This window comes from Lepidochelys kempii, chromosome 1 (assembly GCF_965140265.1).
Source record: "Lepidochelys kempii isolate rLepKem1 chromosome 1, rLepKem1.hap2, whole genome shotgun sequence".
NCBI lineage: Eukaryota > Metazoa > Chordata > Testudines > Cheloniidae > Lepidochelys > Lepidochelys kempii.
Window position 1 is genome coordinate 14,442,189 of NC_133256.1, and position 10,034 is coordinate 14,452,222.

The following is a 10,034-nucleotide window of genomic DNA, read 5'->3' on the forward strand; positions in this document are numbered from 1 at the left end:
TAGTAATAACACCATGGGCTTGGGTTGGTTTGGGGTTTTTTCTTTCCTAACGGATCCTGCCTTTTTAAGAGAATTTTTCTGCTGGCAGAAAACTTAATTTTTAAAATTATATATTTGTTTAATTTTATAGTTCTGTACTTAGATGAAATGTTAGGGGGATAATATACAGGCTGTAGAAGTTACTGCCTTTGCACCACTGTGGGAAATTTAATACCCAATGTGACAATCCAATTGAAGACTGCAAGATTTACTCTTGTAATCTCATGGTAGCCGCTAGCTAAATGAGTCTTATGAAGGGCTGGTAAATACCTTCTGTGTCTTTTTTTTTTTCTTTAAGACATTGTAATGCTTTGTGACTATTCACAATATAATAAAGTAATTTTGTGGAGACAAAAACAGCTCCTGGGTTTATTTCTCAGATGCGGCAAACTGCTTGGAGAGTGAAAACCGGTCACTGGTTACAAAGCACAAGCTTCCGCCTACCTCCACCCCAGCTGTAGCTGCATTATTCTCATGCTCTATATAACCATGCCCACGTCCGTGGTATTGCAGTGGGCTTGTAGGTGCAGAACCCAGCCCGCTGTATTTGACTTGGCTGTCTTGCTGGAAAGGGGTTAGTGACCACGAGTTCCCTCTGGTATGGCAGGGCTGCACCAGAGCAGCTCACTGCAAGGAATACTTGAAAGAGGCTTTGGACATGCAGCAACGGGGGATTCTTGCAGAGTGACTTTCCTGCTCCAAAACTCCTGGAACAGACTCTCCTTGACTTCAATGGGCTTTGGATCAGGACTCTATTAAGACGATGAGCAAATTGGAAATGTGGAGGTGGGGTGAGAAAGAGCAGTGTTTAATGACCGGCCAGATCCTTGAACCGTTAGTACTCTTATGCCAAGGACCTCAGTCCCCTGTAGCCCAGCAACGGTGGAGACTCGGCTACACTTTGGATTAGACCTGTTTTCAGCAAATCTAAACACTATCTGGCATGTGTGCAAACCACACGGAGCAATGTTGGGCGTGCCCATGAGCTGCTCTACAAGAGCGCAAGGGGGATCAAATGGTTCTAGTAGAAGCAAGATCTTATTCTCCACAGCCCAGGTCCCCAGCTGTAAAATACAGGTGATTGTTACCTTATCAGCATCGCCCTGGGAGGTAAATGCAACTGTGTGTGGTCCTCTGACACTATAGGCTTTTCTGCACTATAAGTAAAAAAATTAGGAACCTAGCTCGGTTGATTTTTTCCTTAGTGCTTTGCTGAGTCCTGCAGAGAAAGTTTCCTATTGTTTACTTTGAGCCCTATACAGTGGTATGGTAGTAAAATGAAGATTCTATCTAAAGCAGTGCAAACAAATCCAATGAGTACACTAGCCTCTGAGAATCTACAAAGATCCCTCTCCCCCTCATCCCCCAGAAACAACTGAAATCAACAGTTACATGCACAGTGCCCGGTCCAGTTTTTTTTATGCTGTTCACATGCCAGGGATTCTACCACGTCTCTTGGGAAAGTTATTCCACAGTTCAACAGATCTGGAAATTGGGAAATCTTTCCTGACTTTGAGCCTAAAGTTTCCATTTCTTAATCTTGTCCCATTTATTGACTGGCATCACCCTAAACTCTTCGCCATTTGTGGTGTTTGCACCCTCTAGGCATTGTTGGTTGTTTCTGTTGCCCTCCCCCCACTTTTGCAGCTTTTCTTTGAACAACCTCCAGCTTTGTCAACAGCTAATGAGTTGCATGAAAAGGAACTTAGCATTCCAAAAGCAGTCACACGGGAGCCTTAAAAAGAGGGACTAATATGCCCCTCTCTGTGATGGGTCGTATCTGCAGCTCGGAATTACACTGGCTGTATATTTTTAGTGGCCACATCACAGTACAAACTCAGTCCTGCTTGCCATCCAGTCTTGCCCCCTAGTGTTTGTCTCATGGTTACGGGTTTCTCCTTCTTGCTGACTGCTGGTGGTTGGGGGTATTTTGGCCCTTCCCTAATCCCACTTCCACCTTAGATGCATTAGCTTGCAATTTTCTCGTACTGAAATTGCTTTATTTCCTCCCCGTCAGGCTGGCCTCTCTCCCTTTGCATTTTTCTGCCCTCTCTGGTGTTTGCAGCAGCACCCAACTTAGTTTTCACCTGTGAATGGGGCCAGTGGAGCTATTTTATGTAAACACTGTGTGGGCAAGGCTATCTGAATGAGAGCCACTGTGTCACTTTAAATATCAGTGTCCCACACAGTTACGAATGGATGTGTCCTGAAGAACATCATAGAGACCAGAGGTGGGCAAACTACGGCCCGTGGGCCACATCTGGCCCACGTGACCCTCCTGCCCGGCCCCTGAGCTCCTGGCCCGGGAAGCTAGTCCCCTGGCCTCTCCCCCGCTGTTCCCCCTCCCCCTGCAGCTTCAGCTCTTTGGGCAGGGGGCTGCGAGCTCCTGGGGCAGCGCAGCTGCAGAGCCTGGCCTGACCCGGTGCTCTGCGCTGCACGGTGCATGGCCGGCTCCAGCCGGGCGGTGGAGCTGTAACGTCACCAGCCACCGGCGCTCCAGGCAGCGCAGTAAGGGGGCAGGGAGTGGGGGGTGGGGTTGGATAGAGGGCAGGGGAGTTTGAGGGGGTGGTCAGGGGGCGGGGGTGTGGATAGGGGTCAGAGCGGTCAGAGGGCGGGGAATGGGGGGATTGAATGGGGGAAGGGGTCCTGGGGGCCAGTCAGGAATGAGAAGAAGGGTTGGATGTGGCCACAGGTGGGTCCGGGGGCGGTCAGGGGGTGGTGGATGGGGCAGGAGTCCTGGGGGGGGCCATCAGGGGACAGGGAAGGGGGGGGGTTGGATGGGGCAGGAGTCCTGGGAGGGCCATCAGCGGGCAAGAAGCAGTAGGTCAGGGGCTGGGCCACACCTGGCTGTTTGGGGAGGCACAGCCTCCCCTACCCGCCCCTCCCTACAATTTTGGAAACCTGATGTGGCCCTCAGGCCAAAGAGTTTGCCCGCTCCAATATAGATTGTCTCTACTGTAACTTGACACCTTCACTGTGCTACAAATACTCCTGCTTAAGGAACTAGCTTATGCTGACTTAGATCTTTTACAATACTAAGAGGCAGTAATATTCAGTGCGTGAAACTGCTGCCACTTTAATACTGTGTATTACAGGCAGATAGTGGGGAAAAGATCCGGCCGTGAAGAGCTTACAACCTAACTACACGATACAAAGTATAGGAGCTGATGCAGTTATTCTAATAAAGACTGTGTGTTGGGTGCCCCGGTATCTGAACAATATATCACGACCAGTTAAACTGTAGACTTGCATGAGGCAACAAGATGGCTGCTTTACGTAGAGGAAGGGAAGCATTTTTAGAAACAGGAAAACCTCCGACTTTGACTCCAACGCAAGGTGTCATAAATATAAAGGGAAGGGTAAACACCTTTTAAATCCCTCCTGGCCAGAGGAAAAACCCTTTCACCTGTAAAGGGTTAAGAAGCTAAGATAACCTCGCTGGCACCTGACCAAAATGACCAATGAGGAAACAAGATACTTTCAAAGCTGGAGGGGGAGGAAACAAAAGGTTCTCTCTGTCTGTGTGCGATGCTTTTGCCGGGACCAGAGCAGGAATGCAGGTCAGAACTCCTGTAAAGGGTTAATAAGCAATCTAGTTAGATATGAGTTAGATTCTGTTTTGTTTAAATGGCTGATAAAATATGTTGTGCTGAATGGAATGGATATTCTGGTTTTTGTGTCTTTTTGTAACTTAAAGTTTTGCCTAGAGGGATTCTCTATGTTTTGAATCTGATTACCCTGTCAGGTATTTACCATCCTGATTTTACAGAGGTGATTCTTTTACTTTTTCTTCAATTAAAATTCTTCTTTTAAGAACCTGATTGCTTTTTCCTTGTTCTTAAGATCCAAGGGTTTGGGTCTGTGTTCACCTATGCAAATTGGTGAGGATTTTTATCAAGCCTTCCCCAGGAAAGGGGGTGTAGGGTTTGGGAGGATTTGGGGAGGGAAACACGTTTCCAAGCGGGCTCTTTCCCGGTTATATTTTGTTAGACGCTTGGTGGTGGCAGCAATAAAGTCCAGGGGCAAAAGGTAAAATAGTTTGTACCTTGGGGAAGTTTTAACCTAAGCTGGTAAAAATAAGCTTAGGGGGGTTTTTCATGCAGGTCCCCACATCTGTACCCTAGAGTTCAGCGTGCGGGAGGAACCGGGACACAAGGATATTTAGGTTAGCGGGAGGTTAGCAAAAGTGGCAGCATTGCTACTGTCTTGACCGTTCGTTACGCCCGCTTGGAATCTCTGCTTTCAGTTTAGTGCCATTTTTCTAGCTTGCAGCAGCAAGTGGATCCTCCTAGAATTTAAGGCCAGCAGGAACTACTGTGATCATCTACTCTGACCTCCTGCACATCTCAGGCCCCAGAACCTCCCTCATCCACTGTTGCAATAGACCCAGAACTTCTGACATGATTTAAAGATTTCTTTTTACAGAAAATCCACCATTCACCAGCAAGTTGCTAGTTCATACCAGCAAATGACCAATGTTGCAGAGGAAGGCAAAAAACCCAGGGTCTCTACCAATCTGACCTGGGGGCAATGTTCCTGACTCCAAATATGGTGATTAGTTAGACCCTGAGCATATGGGCAACGCCTCCCCAGGCAGACACCTGGGAAATAATTCTCTGTAGTAACTCGGTCCTCCTCGCTGGCTGTTGGAGATATTTGCTTCTAGCAGTCACAGATGTAGGCATTGTAGGCAATCTCCTCATGCCATCCTGTCCCTCTACAGCACACTGCAGATAGTGAGTGTGTCAGTTCTCCTGGGTCCCAGGGCTCAGCTAGTTTTTACATTCTCCATGAGAAGGGGCCCAATCACCTTTCTTGAAAGCGTAGCCATTCATCTCTTATTTTAAGGGATGTCCCTTTCGGTGCCCCAAAGCCCTTACATCCTCTAACCCAGCAGTGTCCAATAGAAATTTGATGCTAGCCACACTGATAGCCATACTTGTGGTTTTGAATGTTTCTTATTAGCCACATTATAAAAAAGCCACATGCATTAGCCACAATTCAGTAGCCTATTAGCCACATGTGGCTAGTGGCGAACGTATTGGACACCGCTGCTGTAACCAGTTAACAGAGATCATTTTCCCCAGTTGTCAGCTCTAAGCATGCTCAGGCACATACGCTCTGCTGCAAACATCAGATTATGATTTAGACTTTTAAAAAAATAAGCTTTGCTCTGTAATTTCCATTCCATTGTGCATTTTGTTTCCAGCTGAGTTGTTCACAGTCAGTCGTTCACTCATAGTGGAAAGCTCTGACTCACTCTGTCCAGGGCAGAAAGTTGTGCTGTGTTGTTGATCACTGATGTTTGTTGGACCCAGGGACTGAGTCTTGTTGAAACCAGTGGGAGCTGAGAAAGCACTGCAACCCCTTGGAGCGGGCCATTCATTCTACCTTTGCAAATGACACATGGCAGATCTGTTCCTTCTGGCACTCCCTGTGGGCTTTACTTAAGGTTTCTGTTCCTTTCCTGAAAGCTTTTTCAAGCCTTTTCCTACTTAGCAGCTGTGTCGTCTTTCGGAGAAGGAGCAGCTTTCTTGGAGCCACATTTTGTGAAGGGGATTCTATTACACAGAGTAGAACTTCAATGAAGAAATGGTATTCCCCTTCGCTTGAATGAAATCTATTGAATTCTGCAGAAGGTGTGTGTACCACTGCCCTCTACAGGACTGAATCAGAACAGTTCAAGTTTGTATCTTAGCCTCTGCTCTGCTATAACAATTCAAGTGGCTAGGGGGCCTGTGCCAATGGTGGAGAAAAGGTGGAGAGAGATGCTTTCTTCTGCCACTGAACAAGGAACCCTATTGCAGAGAGGTGAAAACTACCATCCCTAATGCCACTCTGTTTCACTTTCTGTGCTTCACTGTGCAGATTCTTCCTCGAACCTTCCCCCAAACTCTTCCTTCCGCAAGTTTAAAGGAACAGTACACACGTTCTCAATAGGGGTCTGCGCTTTTTCGAGCATAAAGATCGGAGTTCTATTGCGGGGTGCGAGTGGCCATGGGATATGGCAGAAAGATTATGCTAAAGTTCCTGGGTGACCATGGGTTTCTCAAAATACCCATCCGCTTTAATTTTTTCTATTCATAGGAGCCGCTTTCTAAATATTACACTGCAGTACTCTCTGCTTATGAACCAATCATCTACTAAACTTGAGCGGCAGAAATCATCCCAGCCTGTGCTGTACAATTGGAGAGTGGATAAATAATTAGAAATGCCATTAAATGCAGCCAAGGTAGAATATTTGATCCCATTCTACCTTTCTGTTGGACCAGCATATACATGATAAACTGGAACACACAGGCCTGGGGGCCTCTGTTTGAAAGCAGTGACTCTGAAAAGATATGGGGGTCAGGGTGGATAATCAGTTGAACGTGAGCTCCCCCTGGGACGCTGTGGCCAAAAGAGGTTAAGCAACCCTGGGATGCCTAAACAGGGGAATCTCGAGTCGGAGCAGAGAGGTTATTTTACCCCTGTATTTGGCCCTGGTTTAACAGCTGCTGGACTCCAGTGTCAGTTCTGGTGTCCATGGTTCAGGAAGGATGTTGATAAATTGGAGAAAGTTCAGAGAAGAGCCACAAGAATGATTAAAAGATTAGAAAGCCTGCCTTATAGCAATTGAGCCCCTTGAGTCTATTTAGCTTAGCAAAGAGCAGGTTAAGGGGTGACTTGATTACAGTCTATAGGTACCTCCAGAGGGAACAAATATTTAGTAATGGTCTCTTCAATCTAGCAGAGAAAGGTCTAACATGGTCCAATAGCTGGAAATTGAAGCGAGACACATTCTACTTTTTTACGGTTAGAGTAATGAACCATTGGAAAAATTTACCTGGGGTTGTGGTACATGCTGAACACTGACCATATTTAAATCAAAATTAGATTTTTTTTCTAAATAATCTCTAGGAATTATGCTGGGGAAGTTCTGTGGCGAGTGTCACACAGGAGGTCAGACTAGCTGATCACAGTGGTCCCTTCTGGCCATAGAATCTATGGAAGTCATCCCGTAAGCACCGCCTCTGCCTCTGAAACCCCAGTACATCTTGCACACATGTCTTGCATGAGTCAAAATAACTTTGAGCCTCCCACAGGCTGATATCTCATCTACTCCAAGCAAGAATATGACTTATTTGCATTATAGTAGCACCTAGAGGCCTCAACTGCAATCTGGAACCTGCGGTGCTAGATGCTGTACGTACATAGAGTCCCTGCTTTTCAATCTAAATTACAAAAGATGGGCAGGGAAGTTGAGGCAAATTGATTTGCCCAAGATCAAACACTTGGTCAGTGGCAGAGCTAATAGTTTCCAGGTCTCCTGAGTCCCAGTCTAGTGCTCTATGGACTAGATTGTGCTGCTTCCCTGTTCAGACAGGCCTCCTCTGGGGCTCAGAGTGCTGCTGATGGTACTGGCCAGCCTCCTCCCATCCCTTGTGCTCTGTTCAGACAATGTCTGCCCCATGCATTTGCACACCAGGGACTGCCTGCAAACTTTCCTTGCTCTAGGGCTCTGGGAGCTTAATTTGGCCTTTAGCAAACAAAGGGACGGAATTACAAATTTCCTTACAGAAATCATCCCGCCACTGTGATCTTAAATGCCCCAGACCGCTACCTCGGCCTGCTAAAGCACCAGCTCTGGCCCCCTGTGGCTTCCTCGTTAGCAGTAGATGTGTGACGAGGCACTTTCTGGTAATTGAGTTGGGCTGTGCTGGGAATTCTAACCTACATTTCTAAGAGATCATTAACCTCATTTTCCTCCTGGCTTTGAACTGTGTCACTTCATTGGAGGTTAAAGTAAACGAGTGGAGTGGCTGCTTTTTCCTCCCAAAGCCCTTTCTGATGATGGCTCTGTACAGGGTAACAAAGATGACACAGAAATGCTGCCTGCTTCATGAATGATGTCCTCTTCTTGCCACCTGGCTTGGGAAGAAGCATTTCACTTGCCAAGGGTCTGATCCAAAGGCCATTGAAATCAATGGAAAGACACGTATTGATTTCAGTCAGCTTTGGACAAGACTGTAAATCAAGGAGTAGCCCAGACAGGCTCAGGGAATTGGCAATGAGACACACATCAGGCGTAGGTCACTGGTTTGGATGTGGCCATGATTGGTGGTATTTACTAGCTGCTCACTGTACATTGCCCAGGGAAATACGAGTTGGTGGTCTTGGGCCACTGAGCGTGCAAAGATAAGCCAGTGGTTGGGGCATGGACCCCATTAAGAGGTCAAGAATGGCCCAGTGTTTGGGGTACTGGCCTAGAACCTGAAAGAGCTGGGTTCGGGCCCATTAAGAGGTCAAGGATGGTCTTGTGCAGTGGTCCCCAAACTTGTCACATCACCCCCTTACCCCTGTCTGTGCTCCCGCCCCCAGGTGCCTGGCCAGAAGCAGGGCCATGTCTCTGGAAGGAGGAGGGGCATAGACAGGGAGGGCTGAGGCCAGAGCCACAGCTGGGCTGGGAGCCAGGAGCTGGGGCCGCAGCTGTGTATGGGGGGGAGCGCAGAGCTGGGGCCAGGACTCAGGCTGGTGCAGTGCTGGGTGTCACTTCTTCTCTCCTCCCTCTGTGGGGGCTGGCATGGGCACCACTATGTCCCCCGAAACATTCCTCCATGGCCCCTCCTTTTGAGAACCACTGGTCTAGTTGTTGGGGCACTGACCTAGAACCTGAGAACCTTGGGTCCAGTTCCCTATTCCAGACTTCCTGTGTGGCCTTGGTTAAGTCCCTTAGCCTCCCTGTGCGCTAGCTGGTGAATGGGGATACTATCACGGCCCTGCCTACAGGGGTGTTGTGAGGAGGTTGACGATTGTGAGGGGTTCAGGCATTACGGACACAAGGAGCTGTTACTTTTGATAGATAGTTCCCAGTGGACAAACGTCTATATCACAAGAGCCATCACCACCCCAAGTGATGTCTTTGTTGTCAAAGCAGGAGGCCATGGCTGGGCTGGGCTGGAGACCTGGAATACACTCTCTCTTAATAATGGCTGCTGTTTTTCAGCTGTATTTCCCAGGCACTTGCCAAAGATGGGCAAACCTCATTAATCCCATTTTACAGATCAGGGAAACCGAGTCAAAGAGAGGCAAAGTCACTTGCCCAGAGTGTGTGTGACTCAAAACCAGAGCTGGAGTTGACTGCATGCCTTGGAACCCAACAGCTGGGTCGTGCTGTCTCCCTTTGAGTGCTCCTTCCAGGCCGGAGATGAGGCACCTTGGCAGAGCAGGGAAGCTGGCACAGACTGTAGGTGTGCTGTAGATTAAACCAAGAGCTTGTGTGCAGGGCTGTGAATCCGGAACTTTTCTGGAGCGTTACAGTCACCACGAGATTTGCATACAGCGCAGCAGGAAGGTAAGACTGTAGATTAGCACGCAGGTTGCTCACCTGGGAGCTGCTGGATGTAACAGCAACGCAGAATGTCTTTATGGGTGAGGCTGCTCGTTTTCTTTTAATGCAGCCGTCTCATTGTTCAGTTCCCAGCTGGCTTATGGGATACCTGGGGAGAGAAGACTCGTTGGTTTCTGAATACCAATAGGCCTTCTCCAAGCACAAGGGAGAGCCAAGGTCTTTTGGCCAGATCAGACGCTGCCCTGGGGATTCAGAATCTGGCTCCCTCCAACAGTACACGGGGTGGGGGACTAGAGGGTTGCACATCTTGTTAGTGGGAAATGGCTGTGCTATTTTTATGAACTCTCTTTATGACTCTGTACCTATCCCGTTGGTATTGCTACCCAATGGGTGTGGAAGGGTTAAAATGCGGCTCCTGGGGCAAAGCAGGAGACAGGAGGTGTTTTGTCACCTAGCTGTCTGGGGTGCTATGAATGGGCCAGTAAGGATTGGCTGGAGCCAGCCTATCTTAGTGAAAGACCCCACAGAGACAATAGAAACCCTTTAAATGTGGGGATGGGGGGACCCAAGCAGGCTGGACCTGTGAAACCAGCATGCAACAGGAGGACAATGGGAAGAGGTGACAGGAGGCGGTGATAAGAACTGAGCTCAGACATGGTCTCTT